Source organism: Pan troglodytes, chromosome X (assembly GCF_028858775.2).
Source record: "Pan troglodytes isolate AG18354 chromosome X, NHGRI_mPanTro3-v2.0_pri, whole genome shotgun sequence".
NCBI classification, from domain to species: domain Eukaryota; kingdom Metazoa; phylum Chordata; class Mammalia; order Primates; family Hominidae; genus Pan; species Pan troglodytes.
In genome coordinates this window covers 19,284,701-19,301,749 of record NC_072421.2, presented here as the reverse complement: position 1 = coordinate 19,301,749, position 17,049 = coordinate 19,284,701, and the positions used below count along the sequence as shown (strand labels likewise).

The window sequence follows — 17,049 nt, the reverse complement described above, 5'->3', positions numbered from 1 at the left end:
TGCTATTTTTTCCACTCCTTTTTATGAAGACATAAGAATTGGGGCTGGGCACAGTGGCTCTCATTCATAATCCTAGCACTTTGGGAGGCTGAGGCAGATGGATCCTTTGAGCCCAGGAGTTCGAGACCAGCCTGGGCAACATAGGGAGACCCCAACTCTACCAAAAAATACAAAAAATTAGCCAGGCGTGGTGGTGCACATCTGTAGTCCCAGCTCCTCAGGAGGCTGAGGTGGGAGGATCACCTGAGGCTGGGAGGTCAAGGATGCAGCGAGCCGTGATCACACCACTGCACTCCAGCCTGGGTGACAGAGTGAAATCCTGACTTAAAAAAAAAAAAAAAAAAGGTATGTTTTTTAATTTAAAAAAGAAAACAGGGAAAAAAAAGAATTGAGCATTTAGTAGGCCATAAACACTGATTGGACTGATTGATATATTTCAATTTCAATTTTCTTTTTCCAGAAAAAAAAAAGCACTGTCTCAATATCTCTCCAGAGGCATTTGGTTTTCAGTCACCCCTCAGTTAATCCACAACAAACACAATTGCATATAAAAGCTTCAGTAAGAACTAAAAAGCATCAAACTTGAGTATATTTCTGTTAGACTATTAGCCCCACGGGCAACTTCCAAAGTAGCCCTTGAATCTCTGGCACCTACATGGTGCCTTTCACATTGCAGATGTTGGATAATGCTAAATGAATGAATGAATGAACAAAGGAATCAATATTCCTAGGCCAGAGTTCTTTAAAAATTTAGTTGCTAAAAGTCATTATTAATCCATCATTTTGTGCACAGGTAGGTGCTATTCAATTACACAAAAGCATTTTATTAAATCAGAAAGGGGTAGTACTTATACATAATTTTTAAAGAAAGTTTTAAAATCATGATGGAAAGACATGATGATTGTTGTAGAATTTTTTGATTATCCATTAGAAAAAATTGGCTATAATAATTTTTGCATTATTAAATAATTATTATCAGTTTATTTTTAACTGTTTTTCTCTCAGGTAATAGGTTACAAAAAAAGTCAGTTCTTTTTCATTCTCACCAAAATATGAGCTGGTTAAAGCAAGATGCCACTTACCCCTCCCATGTACTGCCCCACCTAGACTTCCAGGAGAGAGGGAAGTGAGTTTGTAAGCAGTGCGTGAGCCTTTGAGGACATCTCTGACATAAAGCTGATAAAAATGATTGGGGATTTTCCATGACTTGGTAAAATCTAAGCTGCTTCCATTTCCCACCCTCTGTTAGCATTTAAGTGCATTGAAGAAGTCTCTGAAGAAGTGATTCCCTGAGGCCTGAAAAGGGTTCTCAGGCTCAAAGAGGTGGGGGGCTTCCACAGGGTTCACAAATGCCCAAGAATGTCCTAGTGGGTAATACGAGCCCCTGGGTGGATCTTGGCAAAAAAACAGCTTGAAACTTGCCCATTGCTGCTGTCCCTTCTAATATATACCAAGGATGGTTTTAAAGAGTAAACATGAAATAATGACTCATCATTGGCACTCACTTATAATTTGCAAAAGGAAAGCCTTCCGCTAAAAGGTTTTTACTGTGTGTGTGTTGGGGGTGACTGGGTGGAACTGATAATTTTCCATTTTTTTCATGCTAATCTTTCACTTCCAATGCTGAAAATACAAGGAAAGTACAAAAGACAGGCCGTGGGGACAAACTAACGTTCGCCACCAAGCACCCTCCAACCACTAGCCCAGCCTCCCCGAGTTGTTCTTGTTCATTTTTAAGGTGGTCTGATTTCTAAGCTCATCTCTATCCAACTTCCACACCTTGGCTCAGCCACCCTGACACGACCCTCTCTGGCATTCTAGATGTCAGTTTCGTAGTTTCCTAGGCTAGAATTCAGCTTTTCCTAGAGATGTTGGCTTTAGCAAGAAATTGGCTTTAGCTCTAGTCCTGAAAACCTGGAACCCATAGTCATTCAACTGATACCAACACCCTCTACCCCCACCCCCGACCACCACAGTGGGAGTGAAGCAGGCAGGTGTAATTCTTCCCCCGTAGATTGTGCTAGCATGAGGAACAGATGCCTCATCGGGCTCACCCTATTGCATTCTGCTTGGTATTCATTGCCACAGAGGTTTTATAGCCTGATGTCTGTGGCCTAAATATAATGAAGAGGCATAGGGTGAGGCAGAGGAGTCCCTGGCAGCCCGTGCCAGAGAGTTCCCTTCCATCACTACCTTTCCAGTAGAACAGTGGAGCAATTACTTATGTCTGGGGTCTTAAATGAGTAAGGGGAGGTCTGTAAGACCAAGCTGGTGATTCTTCCTGGGTCTCGCCACATGAGAGGATAAGAAAAGGTAGGAAACTATACTGACCACCAGAAGGTGTTTGAAAGTGTCTGCTGGTATATCAGACATGATTGTAATCAGGAAACAGCGTGGCCTGGTGCCAGGTTTTCCAAAGTGTGTTTGTGGAAGAATAGTTCTATGTGGTTTATTATTCTAGGACTAAGGCCAAAATAAAGGTCCCACCATTACATAATAAGTTCAGGGGATGTAGAGCTGGACAGGTTTCTTTACTGCAGGACTTCTCAGAGCCTTTAATATATGAACATACATTGTGAATCTCTCAGAAAGAGCTGACCACTATTTCCCAAAGAGCCTAGCAAGGGGCCCTTTTGAAGTAAAGCATCTCAAGAACTACTGTTCCTAACTGCCTAATGCTGGCCCAGTGGAGCCTTGGGTTTAGAAGTCAGACAACAGGAGTTTGAATTCTTAGTCATTAATTCCCCTGTACCTCAGTTTCCTCATAAGAAAACAGTGATAATAATGCATATCTTACTGACTTGTACTGAGGACTGAGTGGTGGGAAAAAACTAGCTTGAACAAAGACCAACTGTTTTTAGCTGATGAGTTAGGAGGGGCCATGCATGGGTGGGAACCCACTGTGTTTGTTCAAGTCTCTTTCTTCAGAATGCTTTGTCTGGGGCTTCCCAAAGACTAAACCCTTTGGGTACCTACAGGTTCTGGGATAATTTAAGAGTCGCAAAGCAATGGGTTCTTTTCCCTTGAGAGGTCTAAGATCGGAAAGAATGCTATACCAGTAATCATAATAGTAGCTAAAATCACTACTATTTATTAAGGGACTACTATTTACCCAGCATAGCGGGTGCTTTATATTTCTATTATTTCAGTTCACTGTCACAGCAAACTTTCAAGGTAGTATCGTCATCACCATGTTACAGATGAAAAAAACTGAGACTCAAATAACATACTCCCTGGCGTAGCTCATTAGTGGCAGAACTGAAGACTCGCTCTGTTTAATCATTAAAGAACAAAAATGTCTGCCCGCTAAAAGGCTATGCCTTGGTTTCAGGATCCAATCTGATCAGTTCACATACGAAGTAAATCACTAAAGAGAATTTTGAACACTGTAAGGAATTCTGGTTCCATTCTTACAGATAGCTAGAAACCTCTAAGACGACAAGACGCCAAGGGAACTAAAGGAAGATTTCTAAATATGAAGGTGTGCAGTGGAGTTTGGAGAATACTCCCTGAGGGGACCTAGAAGGGTTTCTCAAAGGACCCCTTCCCTCATTTTCTGGCTCTCAATCCAAGTGACTGTGGAGATTTTCCAAATATCAAGTTCATTTGAAATAGGCCACAATCCTTCAGATTGCCAAGTCATCTGTACATCTTCTTCAACTGATGGCAACTGATTTACAACCAGCATTTTTGAGAACAATCATTCCGAGAAATTGCAAAGCAGTAAGATATACTCCAAGGAGTACACATTGCCTGTTCCATTGCCACACGATATATGTTTATGATGTAGACTTCTGCTTGCCCCAAATGCCTAAGAATAAACAAACATATTACCTGTTTCTTCTGCTTGGCCAATGTAGAGGTTTTTCCTCACCCCAGGTGTTTCAAAGGAAATGAAGACGAGAAAAAAACCTTCTCTCTGGGGAAATGCAGAGGGCTGAAAGAAAAGAGGTACAATTTCAGCCCTCTCTGAAGCACCCCACACAAACACACACACACACACACACACACACACACACACACACCCCACTCTGCAGAGAGAGCTCTTGCTTAAATAAACAAACAAACATATACACACAAAGAAATAACTAGAACAGGGCCAGGCTGCTTTGCCTTTCAGCCGGGAAGGCAAGCCCAGAGCCACGAATCTGGGAGACAATGCACTGGCCGTGAGCACAGCTCTCTGCTCCAACCCTGCTCTGTTCCTGGCCTGGAGATGCACTCAAGTAATGGGCTGCAAAGTCAGCGGCCACGTGACTGCTTCCAAAGGGACCAGGCTCCGCATGGGCAGGACCACGCTATTGTGTGCATAATCTGCCATCAATACAAAATAGAAAAGAGAATTTCAGTAAATAAGAGCAGAAAAGCACTCTTTAGGTAAACTGAGGATAATTTTTAGAAAACGTTACATTAACCTGGTACAATTAAGAGAAGTGGAAAAACTAAACATTCTTCCTTGGTTCTAGAAAGGTGTGGGTTTAAGGGAGCAGCCACTGGGTCATAAGACATTTGTACTCCAGCAGCTGTTCAGTAGCTCCTTATTGGAGAACCTACCTGTGAAGGGAGAATGACCTCCCTTCATCAGCAGAAAGGGAAAGGAAAGTTGGCCTGTAATGTTGCTGAGTTTGGGGGAGGAGAAAGACATACTTGAAAATTCAAAGTGCCCATGGCAGTAATGGATGCCAGCAGCCACAGTTCTGCTATGTTCGAGGCAATCTAGTGGTGGTCTTGTTCACAGAGTCTTATACTGATCGCGGCCACGCTGCCAGCAGTTTCCCTGGCAAACTCTTCCTAGCTGGTGACACAGCATACGTGTTTTCAAGCTTACTGGTCTTAGGCTTTGCCAGCTAAAATTTACAGGACTCCAGCCATAAACATTTCATAACCCCACCCAAGCTGCTCTTTAGCTCGATTCCTTTCTGCAATTGAGAGCCACAGGAGATCTAGTAAAGTGGTTACCTAGTTTGCCATTTAATCGGATGGAGTTACTTGAAAAATAACTGGCGAGGTGGCTCTGGGCTTCTGTCCTATTAGTATATTAACATCACCAGAGGGCCTCATTATGAGGCAATACGACCACTCAGGTTTCCATGGTGGGGAAGACAAGAGCAGGACCTGATGAGGCTGCTACACAAATTGTAAATGATAGCATAATTACTCAGGCTCCAAAAAAATAGTGGACAATGTAGCTATACAGCTGGCTCTCCCAACCAAATGCCTATTCAATCCTCAGCCATTAAATTATGGCTATGTCTAGATACAGTTGTTCCAATGTCACCTCCTCTGTGTGAAGCCTTTCCTGAATCACCAAAGGGGAATTAGTCACTCTGTCTTCTGGCTCTCAAAGCCATGTGTGCGTCCAATTATAGAGTGTGCTCAAAGTGTGCTGTAATTTGCCCTTTTACATGTGAAATCCTAAAGGGAAAGGATCTATTTCATTCCTCTTGGCATCCCCAGTTGTGTGTGTGTTTTCTTATTTTTGAGACAGAGTCTCACTCTGTCACCCAGGCTGTGTAGTGGTGCATTCTGGGCTCACTGCAACCTCTGCCTGCCAGGCTTAAGCGATTCTCCTGCCTCAGCCTCCCGAGGAGCTGGGATTACAGGTGTACACCACCACACCCAGCTAATTTTTGTATTTTTAGTACAGACGAGGTTTCACCATGTTGGCCACGCTAGTGTCAAACTCCTGGCCTCAGGTGATCCGCCTTGGCCTCCCAAAGTGCTGGGATTACAGGTGTGAGCCACTGCGACTGGCCACATCCTCAGTTTTAAACCTACTCATTACTGAATGCAAAAGAGGTACTCACCAAATATTTGTTTAACCACAGAAAGAAAGGAAAGCAGGGAAAAAAACTCATGATTTAGGTTGTTATTTTAATGGCCAGCCCCTGGACCACGAATTGGATTGGCTGTGCCCTTTATGTGATTTGTTGAAAACTCAGAATTTGCTTTGAATGAATAACTTCATTGTATTTTTCCGTTGTAGAAAGAACACTGAAATGTTACTGTGAGCACCAAAGGGGTCTTATGGTCAGCCTCCAATTGTTAAATGAACCAACACTGATGTAAGTGAATAAATCACAATAATGATAATATCTATTGAGCACTGACCACGTTCTAGGTACTTTTAAATTTTACATATGTTAATCTTATTTAATCCACACACCATCCTCTGAGGTATATACTATTATGATCCCTCTTCACCCATTAGGAATTGTAGCCTAAAGTCAAACAGCAAATGAGGGGTGGAACTGGGAGTTGAACCCGGCCACTTTGGCTCTAGAACCCCTGCTTATTATAATCATTACACTCTACTGCCTCAGTCAGCACCTTGTGTGTTTGCAAAATTCAAGCTTCAGCCTCTTCTCAAATGCTCTCTGGCTTTCCTACAGCTGACCAGGGATGTGTTCTCCCAGCCTGAAAAAAGAAAAAATGATGGGCAGAGTGATGTTAACAGTTTTAAACCTCCTATGTGGCAAGTACCTCCTATGTAGCAGGTGCTACTGAGGGACAGAGACACAAATGGCAGAGAAAAAAAAATACACATGATTGGATATTGAAATATACATACCAGGTACTTAAAACAGTGCCAGGCACATAATAAATATCTATTACATGAATAAATGAAAGCAAAATGGTATGATAAAATATCTAATACAACAGGTACGAGACACTCCAGGGGCGCAGAGAAAGAGCCCTATCTCAGAAAGGGGGATGACGGAAGGCTTCCTAGAAGTGATGCACGGGCCGAGACCCGATGACTGACCAGGCATCAGCCAGAGGAAAAGAGGTGGGAAGAGGGGGTTCTCATAGCTATGCATATTCTACAGTACTTAACTAGGGTGTGAAATGGGAGAGGGGAACTAGAAATCAAAATGAACTTCTTTCCTAATGATAATGCTGCAATTACATAGAGAAAGGTGCCCGGATGTTAAGATTGAAAAATGGCTGCCCTCTCCACCTCTTCAGGCTGGACTTAATCTCTCTTGATTGCCTTCCCTTCCTTTCTCACTTCCCCACTGCTGTACTTTCTTTGCTCCTGCCTTCCAAATAAACTTGCTCTCAAATGTTTATCTCAGGCTCTGCTTCTGAGGGATCCCAACCCAGGACATTTAGTTAGTCCATGGCAATAGCAAACTATGGAAAGACAGAGGGGAATGGAGAAGCCTGGCTACCTCTCAAGGAAAAGAGGGCACTGCGGGCAAGCCTCTCCTATTTCACAAGCTTCCTGGAGCTGGCCACAGTTCCAATTTCTGCCAAGGCAAAGTAGTTCTAATGGGCAGCTCCCATTATTGATCATGACATACCCTGAGGAGTATGCTAGAATTGAGGCGAAGCAGCTGGACTGGAGAGGAGACTAAGAAAACAGCGGCATGTGCAGATCTATTTGATGGTGGGTACTTAAGGTGTCTGCTTGTGGCTCCTGATACCTCGAAGCCCCGTAGCACCAAAGGGGGGAAGCTCAGACAGGGCTGGCCTCCCATTTCTTCTGACTCTGAGCTAGCCTCCTGATGCTGGGGCCACGGGCAAGCAATCACACCCAATCACCACTTCCTAACCCCTAGTAGTCTCCAAAACTGGGGTAGCTTCCCCACAGCACATGCACAGAGATCTGCTGGAGAGCAGAAAGCAAAACATCAGAACCCATATTTTTATCTATTTTCTTATTCTTGTTAACTTTTCTATTTCCATGTATATTTGATCATGTACACAATAAATGAGTTCAGCAGTATTAGCTGTAAATAAATAAATATGCTTGGTCCATTCTCATGAAACTTACTGTGAGGGGTCCATGATCAAAAAAGTTCAAAAAGGCTGGGGGCAGTGGCTCATACCTGTAATCCCAGCACTTTGGGAGGCTGAGCAAGGAGGATTGCTTGAGCTGATGAGCTGGAGACCAGCCTGGGCAACATAGCAAGTCCTCTCTACTAAAAAAAAAAAAAAAAAATTAGCTGGGTGTGGTGGGACATGCCTGTTCTCACAGCTACTTGAGAGGCTGAGGCAGGAGGATCACTTGAGCCTGCAAGATCGAGGCTGCAGTAAGCCATGATAGAGCCACTATACTCCAGCCTAGGCAACAGAGGAAGACCTTGTCTCAAAAGAAAAAAAAAAAAAATCAAAGGACTCTAATTTAGAGATCCTGCTCCCTTGTGAAGAGAAGAAAGGAATACCAAGTAATTTTTCACTTAAATAGAGAAAGGATCAAGCATATTTTCAAGGGTGAATTCTGGGTACTGAAAAATCACATTAACTAGGAGAAAAGAGAGGCCAGATCTGGCAAGTCATTAGGAAGTCATTAAAAGAAATTAAAAGTGGGTTATGAGTCACTATCAGATGGAAGAAATTCATAAAGGTCAGTGCTTGCCAGATGTTTCTATTGGGGTCACCTGGTGAGCAGCCACAATGACAGGCTAAAACAGCCATCACGTTTTAAGGTGGGGAAATTCAGCTTTCGAAAGGCTCCATCTTAGATACAAAAGTTGAGCTTTCCTTGGTTGTGATTTAATAAATAGATTAATAGATATCAGAATTTTAATTCGGACCACTGCTTAATCTAACCCTAGCTTGGTCCTCGATGGCTTGAGTTTAAAGAAATTCCTTAAATTAACCCTGAATGTTCATAAATCAAATCAAAAAGCTTCACAGAAGGTTCTGGTCTGGGTAAGATGGAAAAAGGACATTTTACCCACTCTACTCTTTCTCTCTCATGGGACAAAGCTATAAAACCTGGACAGAATCCATGAAACAGCTATTTGAGGACTGTGGCAGACAGACTCTAAGCTGCCCCCAATGATCCCTTCCTCCTGGTCAATTCACACCATTGTGTTCATCCCTTCTCTTCAGCATAGGCTGGACCCAGAAACTTGCTTCTAATCAATTGAGCATGGCAATGGTATTGGGATGTCACTTCTATGACTAGGTTATAAAAGATTGTGATTTTCTGTCTTGCTAGCAGACCCTATTATCTTCACAGCTTTTGTGCTTTCAATGAAGTAAGCTGCCATGTGGGAGAAGCCCAAGTGGCAAAGGACTGGGGGAAGTCTCTAGCCAAAAGCCAGCAAGGAACTAAGGCCCTCAGTCAAACAGACCATGAGGGACTGACTCTTGTCAACAACCATATGGGCTTGGAAGTGGATCCCTCCCCAGTCCAACCTTCAGATGACAGCAGCCCAGTCAACACATTGTGTGCAGCAGCTCACGACAGATGCTGACGTAGAGGGCCCAAGTAAGCCACACCTGGGTTTCTGCCCCACAGAAACTGTAAGATCATAAACATGTGTTGTTTTAAGCCACTAGATTTTTTGGTAATCTGTCCCACAGCAATAAACAAGTAACATGAGGATTCTGAAAAGTAAATAACAGACGGCAGATGAAGGAAACAGATCAGAGTTTGAAGTACCACTGAACTGACAGTGAGTTTACCTTTTGTTCCCTCCAGTTCCTCCAGGCCAGATTCAAGGAAGCAGAAATTAAAATTAAAACCATGAGATACCACTATATGTCTATGAATATGGCTAAATTTGGGTGGGGGGGTTGAGACAGGGTCTCACTCTGTCACCAGGCTGGAGCGCAGTGACACAATCACAGCTCACTGCAACTTCAACTTTCTGGGCTCAAGCTATCCTTCCACCTCAGCCTCCCAAGTAGTTGGGATCACAGGTACATGCCACCATGCCCGGCTAATTTTTGTATTTTTTGTAGGGAGTGGATTTTGCCACATTGTTCAGACTGGTCTCTAGGTATCCGCCTGCCTCAGCCTCCCAAAGTATTTGTATTATAGGCGTGAGCCACTGTGCCCAGCTAAAATTTTTTTTTTTTAATACAATATCCAGTGCTGGCTAGAATGTGGAGCAACTCGAACTCTAACACTTTGCTGGCAGGAATGCAAAGTGGTACAGTCACTCTGAAAAAGAGTTTGGTACTTTCTTATAAAGTTGAACATATACTTACCATATGACAGCAATCCTACTCCTGGGTAGCTATACTAGAGAAATAAAATTTTCTATTCATGCAAAAACGTGTATGCAGGTTCATACGGTCAAACATTGAAAACAGCTTAAATGTCCTTCCGTGAGTGTCCCACAAACTGTGGGACATCCATACAATGAAATGCTACTTAGCAATAAAAACAAATGAAGCTGATACACACAACCTGGATGGGTCTCAAAGGCATTATGCTGAGTGGAAGAGGCCAGGCTGAAAGGGATACAGACAGTTATATCGCATTCTCAAAAAGACAAAACTATAGTGACAGGGAACTGATCAGTGGTTACCAGGGGTTTATGGGTGAGGGAGGGGAGTGACTACAAAGGGCTAGCAGGAGGGAGTTTTGGGGGGCATGTTCTATATCCTGATGATGATGGTGGTTATGCTAATCTATCCATGTGTTAAAATTCACAGAACTGGCTGGGCGTGGTGGCTCACGCCTGCCATCTCAGCACTTTGGGAGGCCAAAGCGGGTGGATCACCTGAGGTCAGGAGTTCAAGAGCAGCCTGACCAAAATGGTGAAAACGTGTCTCTACTAAAAATACAAAAAATTAGCCAGGCGTGGTGGCAGGCGCCTGTAATCCCAGCTACTTGGGAGGCTAAGGCAGGAGAATCCCTTGAACCCGGGAGGCGGAGGTTGCGGTGAGCCAAGGTTGCGCCATTACACTCCAGCCTGGGCAACAAGAGAAAAACTCCGTCTCAAAAAAATAAAAATAAAAAATAAATCACAGAACTGTACTTTAGGTTAGTGCAAAAGTAACTGCGGTTTTTGCAGAGATACGCCCATGTACTTACTACTGGAGTCCAGAAAGAAATGAGCTCGACCTGGGAACACCAGGAAATGTTTCGTAGGGCATAAAAGATGGAGAAAGACATTCCAGGGAACATGGGAGTCTGTTATATTTGAGATTGGGGGATACATAGAGTACACAGCAAAGGTTGGGAGCATTAACCTGGGGGAGGTAGGTTGGTGCCACCTGTGTTCTTATAAATCACAACAAAGAATCTGGACTTCAACTTATCAGTCAGGGATTGTCCTTTCAAATGCTTAATGGGCTGGGGCAGATAATACAAATGACTAAAGCAGCCTGGGCGGAAACCATGAGACACTGTAGCGAGTTTTTGTCTAAATGAGGAAGCTGCTACTTACTGGTAGCTCCATCTTCGGCTGCTATCCAGAAATCGCAGCCCAGTGTTGCCTGATGTAATTTTCCAAGAGAAGCTGAAGATAGTTTTATGTACGATCTCCTTATTTTTAAATGTTAGCATGAGTATTTTTCAGCAAATTTATGAAGCCACTGATTACAGGGTACACTGCTGTTTTATGTACCAATAAGAGAGAACACCACTGATCAAACTATGTCACTGTCCATTTCAAGACACATCCCAATATCAGAGCTGCTAAAATGTGAAAAAAAAAATGCATCTTAGAATCAACAAAATACAGTCATTCTCATTTTCTCAAAATGCCGTACAGACTGCGTGGATTCTGCTTAAAGCTGCCAGATTGCAAACTCTGTTTAAGTCAAGGGGAGCCTGAGGGTAAGCTGATTAGATTCAAGCTGCAAGATCACTCTGGGGATCAGATGGTGATGAATGGGGAAGAGCAGGTAACAGGAAGACCAATGAGGAGGCTCCTGCAATAATCCAGGAGATAGATGGTAAGGGCTGAATTAAAGTCATGGCAGCGGGGATGAAGGGGAAGAAGGAGCCGAATGTAAAAGGTTTTATGTAACAAACCCCACAGGTCTCAGACTGGGCATGGAGAGTGAGGGAGACAGAGACATCGAGGAGGATTCCAGGGTTTTTAGTTTGGAAGAATAAATAGATTCATCATTCACTTGACAATATTTACTGGGTGTCTACCATGTGCCAGGCACTATGCTAGGTGCTGTGGTTACAAGGGGTGGACAAGATAGACATGGTTTCTGCCTTCTTATAATTTACAGTCTAAGAGATGATGATATTCATTGCAATAGGGTATTAAAGGGTACAAGAGTTGGACATGAAGGGGGACAAGCGAGTTTATGGTGGAGAAAAATCGTGAGTTCAGTCAGCGGTGTGCTAAATTTCAGTACTTGTGAGACCTCACTGTTGAGATATCCCACAGGCAGTAGAAGCCTGGGTTTCGAGCTCAGGAAATAAATCAGGACCAGAGAGTCAGATTAAATAGGTCATCAGGTTGCTGACAATAGCTGAAGTGATTAGAGAAGATAAAATAGCCAGGGAGAGCTTATAGAGTAAGGCTATAGAGGCAAAAGCAGAACACTGGGGAATAGAGACATTAAAGAGAATGAAAAGAGGAAGGAGCCAACAGGGAGGCTAACAAAGAAGCAATCTGGAAAGTAAGAGGCCAAGGAGTGAGGGCTATCTGTAAAGCAATGGAGACTTGATTACCGTATAGTCCATCTAAACCTGCACCTAGAATTACTGCCTGGAAGCAATTTACCTTTGCCATGTACAATTCAGACTGTCAGAGTTATGGATGTTTTGCATGAATTCCAAATAGGCTTATCAGAACTGCTTCTAATTTAAAAAGCTAGGATATTTTTAAATATTGCCACAATCTGTTTCTTTATCTTGTATGTGCTTACGTTTTACATGTATCTCAGATTGACATCTAGCATGAGTCAATGTAGAGCAATGCTAATTCCTTATTTCTTCTTCTTTTCCTTCTACAGGAGCTACAATCTGCCATTCCAAGAACAAAAGTAAAACAAAGACTACACACTGATGCAACTCCCTCTCATGTTAAAGCACTGGGAATTGGGCAAAACTGATCTAGACAGAGAATGGAGTCACCTTGCAAGACCATCATGAGGTTCTCTGCCCAGAGCTCTGTAACAGGTGAGCCTGAAATGTGGTAAGATACTCTGATCCTTTGGACTTGTCTAGAAAGGTCCTCAGACATCTTCATTTTATAGGAGAGGAAACCACGCCCAGAGAAGTTAGGTGGCCTCCCCAAAGTCACAGTCTTGTGACTCAGTGACCAGTACATCAAGGTGACCCAGTTTCACCCTATACATATATATTAAAGCATTTAACAAACTTCATACATAAAACATAAAGACCACAAGAGTTGGGCTAAACAACTAAACAGACAGAGGCCACAGGTTAACTTTCGATCATTGTCCCATGCCTACCCGGATCATACTCCATTCACCTGGTCCACTAAGTGCTCTTCTCTTACCTTTCCCTCGAGGTTTGATCAGGTCCACACAGGTTCAAGGGGAACAGACTCCTAGATCTTCACTTTGCTGGTTGTTGACTCTTTCAGCCTGACCTGCGGGCTCAGGACACAATCTATCATCACACAGGTCTTATTGAAGAGGGTTTCCCAGTCTCATTTGTAATCTTCAAGAGGTAGATTCTAGAATGATTAATAGGTTGCCTTGGTGACCTCACAATGTAGCATGCAGATATGACAATACCTGCCAATGGAATGTGGACGACATGACCTGGATGAGAGGACTATTTCTTGCTTATTGAAAGGCAGATTCCAGCTTTCTTTTTGTCACCATTGCCTCCCTATCAACTATTTTTGTGTTCATGAACATGGTAAACAAAGAAAAGTTTGTTTCTTGGAGGAATGTTGATAAAACAAGGCCTGGGCCAGGCACGATGGCTCATGCCTGTAATCCCAGCACTTTGGGAGGCCAAGGCGGGTAGATCACCTGAGGTCAGAAGTTCAAGACCAGCCTGGCCAACATGGTGAAACCCTGTCTCTACTAAAAACAAAAATTAGCTGGGCATGGTGGCGGGCACCTGTAATCCCAGCTACTCAGGAGGCTGAGGCAGGAAAATCACTTGAACTCGGGAGGTGGAGGTTGCAGTGAGCTGAGACAGTGCCACTGCACTCCAGCCTGGGTGACAGAGTAAGACTCTGTTCCACGCCTGCCCCCTGCCAAAACAAACAAACAAACAAACAAACAAAAAACAAGTCCTAGAAAATATCCAGGGCTTTCTTTTCAAAACCCTCACTATTACTGCCTCAGATGCCTAAGAGTTTACGGAGAAGCCTTTGGAAAAAATTTTCAGAGCATTTTCTTTTGTGCACTTATTCCTGGCTTGGTTTCATTCATATATTCATTAAATAAATATTTGTTGAGCATCTATTATGTGCCGGGTACTGTTCTACACCCTGGGGATATACCAGTTAGCAAAACTGGTAAGGTCTCTTCCCTCCTAAAGCTTATAGGCTAGTAGGAGAAGTAAACATGAATCAAATAATCATAAATGTGAAATTGCAAAGGACAAGTATTCATTTTATGAGAGTGAGGTGGGGGTTCGAGCAAAGACTTCTCTGAGGAAGTCATCTTTGACCTGACAGTGGAAGGTTGAATGTGGATTAATTAGGTGAAGGTGTTGATGGGGGATGGAGTCAAGCATACAGTTGAGCTAAGGCTCGTGACCCGGAGTAGCTAACTGGAGACTAGGATTGGGAGACTTTCCAAGGAGAATCCAGGATTCAATATAGGTCTAATTTACTAAAGCCGAAGCTCTTATTTTCACCAAAATTTAAAGGGTGCACAATCTGTCAGTCTTACAACTCATTTGCGTAAAACTCTAAAACAGCACTTCTCAAACTTTAATGCACTTACAAGTCACCTAGGGATCTTGTCAAAACACAGATTCCCGGGCCCAATCACTGCTGAATCCCAATCTGATTTAGTAGGTCTGGGGTGGGGCTGTGAAGCTGCATTTCTAATAAGCTCCCAGGTGACAGTGAAGCATACTTTGAGGGGCACTGCTCTATAACACAGTATTCTTTTTATTTATTTATTTTTATTTGCTTGAGACAGGGTCTCACTCTGTCGAGAGTGAGCTATGATCGCGCCCAGGCTGGAGTGCAGTGGCGCGATCATAGCTCACTGTAGCCTCCACCTCCCGGGCTCAAGTCATCCTCCTCACTCAACCTCCCAAGTAGCTGGGACTACAGGTGCCCGCCACCACTCGGCTAATTTTTTATTTTTTACAGAGATGGCGTTTCACCATCTTGCCCAGGCTGGTCAAATTCTTGGGCTCCCAAAGCACTGGAATTACAGGCGTGAGCCACCACACCTGGCCTCATTCATAGCTTTTGGAGTGTAAACCAAAAGAAAAATTTTAATCCCTGCCCAACCATTGGAATGGACTTCTTCCTAGGCCAGGGCACTTTAAAATTTAACCTGAAAGACTGCTTCAGGCCATGACGAGAAGCAGAGGTCCAACATGCCTCATTATACCTCTCCGGTATTAATATAAACACAGACCTTAGGACGGATAAGAAACATTTACAATCTGTCCTCTCTGAAGCCTGCTACCTGAAGGCTTCATCTATCTGCACAATAAGAACTTTGGTCTCCACAGTCCCTTAACCCAGACATCTCCTTTCTACTGATCCCAGGTCTTTGGATAAACTCAACCAATTGTCAACTAGAACATTTTTCAATCTACCTATAACCCGGAAGCCACGCCCCTCCTCCCCCTTGCTTCGAGTTGTCCTGCCTTTCTGAACTGAACCAATGTATTTCTTAAATGTATTTGATTGAATTCTCATGTCTCCCTAAAATGTATTAATTCTACAATTAATTTTTATGGTTTACTCAGTAGTAAGACCAAAACAAAAGAATGTTGTGATATGTAAATAAAGCAATGCCAAAAGCTAAAGATTTCAAAGACTTGGAAAGAACGAGAGAAATAATAATCATAAGCAAACTGACGTGTCAGTAATGTAGTGAAACTTCTCTAATTTATCCCAGTGAAGTGGGCTGTCAATTCTTACTCAGTGACAAGTTCAATTTATGAAATAGTTTTAAAGAAAAGTAACAAATTAATCTGATGTAACTAATGAGAAGCAATGTCTATATGTTTAATAACTCTTTAACAGGTCAATAAGAGCTATTTGTAACTAACACTTTCATTTTCTGACGGAAGCTCTGGATTTTATATGATGTGAGAGAAAAACCACCTCCCTTTCCAGGCCTCCATTACTTACTTCTGTCACAGTTCCCACTGATGTGCCACATTCCTCCTGGTGGCCTATGTGAAAACAAGTAGGCGAGAGAGCCAAGATTTCTCTGGATTGGTTTTCGTGAGAAGGTTATGAAGTTAATATAGGGCCTAGAGTGAAATATTGTCATTTAAAAAAACTAGAAATGAACTCCTCTGTGCAGAGAAGAACAGGAAAATTAAGAAAGGGAAACAGGAGTAAGTTTTTATAATTTTGAGGAAATATCAGCTCTGCCACTTTCAACCTGGGGATCTTAGGCAACTTACATAACTCCTCTAAACCTCAGTTTCCTCATTTTAAAAATGAGAATAGGCCGGGCGCTGTAGCTCACACCTGTAATCCCAGCTCTTTGGGAGGCCAAGGCAGGTGGATCACTTGAGGTCTGAAGTTCGAGACCAGCCTGGACAACATGGTAAAGCCCCGTCTCTACTAAAAATACAAAAATTAGCCAGGCATGGTGGTGTGCGCCTATAGTCCCAGCTACTCCGGAGGCTGAGGCACGAGAATCACTTGAACCTGGGAGGTGGAGGTTGCAGTGAGCTGAGATCGTGCCACTGCACTCCAGCCTGGGCAACAGAGTGAGACTCTGTCTCAAAAAAAAAAAAAAAGAAGAATATTTAAAGAGAATAATATAAGTGGCAATCTCTTTGTAAACTATAAAGTGCTAAACAAGTATTAGCTACCATTTCCAGGAGAGGCTTGCATTTCCCGAGTGGATATACATCCTAGAGAAGAAATGTGGTCTGGCCAGTGGGTCAGGATGTGTCTAGGAACATACTAGAATTAGATTCTAGAGTCAGCTTGCTTGGGTTCAAGTTCTTGCTCAACCACTTAACAGCTCTGTGTGAGCTTGGGCAAATTACATAACCTCTCTGTGCCTATTGCTTCAACTATAAAATGAGGCTACAGATAGCACCAATCACACTGGGTTGATGTAACGAATGAATGGGTTAACACACATTGTAGCAGCCACTGATCATTACTGTCCATTCTCCCTCTGTTCCTTACTAATAAAACCCCCGTTTTGTTCTAGGTGGCAGTGTTCGGGCAACAAAACTTGATTTGCTAG

At 43.1% G+C, this 17,049-nt stretch overlaps 1 protein-coding gene and 1 long non-coding RNA gene across 6 annotated transcripts in view; one reads left to right on the top strand and one right to left on the bottom strand.

The window, feature by feature from the left end:
- The window catches only part of PPEF1 (protein phosphatase with EF-hand domain 1), a 152,179-nt gene that overhangs the window by 123,822 nt on the left and 11,308 nt on the right, over positions 1-17,049 (bottom strand). For 2 of the 5 annotated variants that reach the window (XM_024353137.3, XM_054676258.2), the window contains exons 3-5: positions 13,179-13,358; positions 6,331-6,417; positions 3,835-3,937 (exon numbers count right to left, since the gene is read on the bottom strand). The gene's annotated coding sequence lies outside the window, so the exon portion shown is untranslated. Of the gene's footprint in view, positions 1-3,834; positions 3,938-6,330; positions 6,418-13,178; positions 13,420-15,965; positions 16,091-17,049 lie in introns of all 5 variants that reach the window. The other 3 variants (XM_054676257.2, XM_054676259.2, XM_054676256.2) reach the window with 3 other exon arrangements.
- LOC107971191 (uncharacterized) lies at positions 11,565-15,637 on the top strand. The gene is made up of 3 exons (XR_010154897.1): positions 11,565-11,649; positions 12,670-12,835; positions 15,375-15,637. It is a non-coding gene; the product is annotated as an uncharacterized LOC107971191 (long non-coding RNA).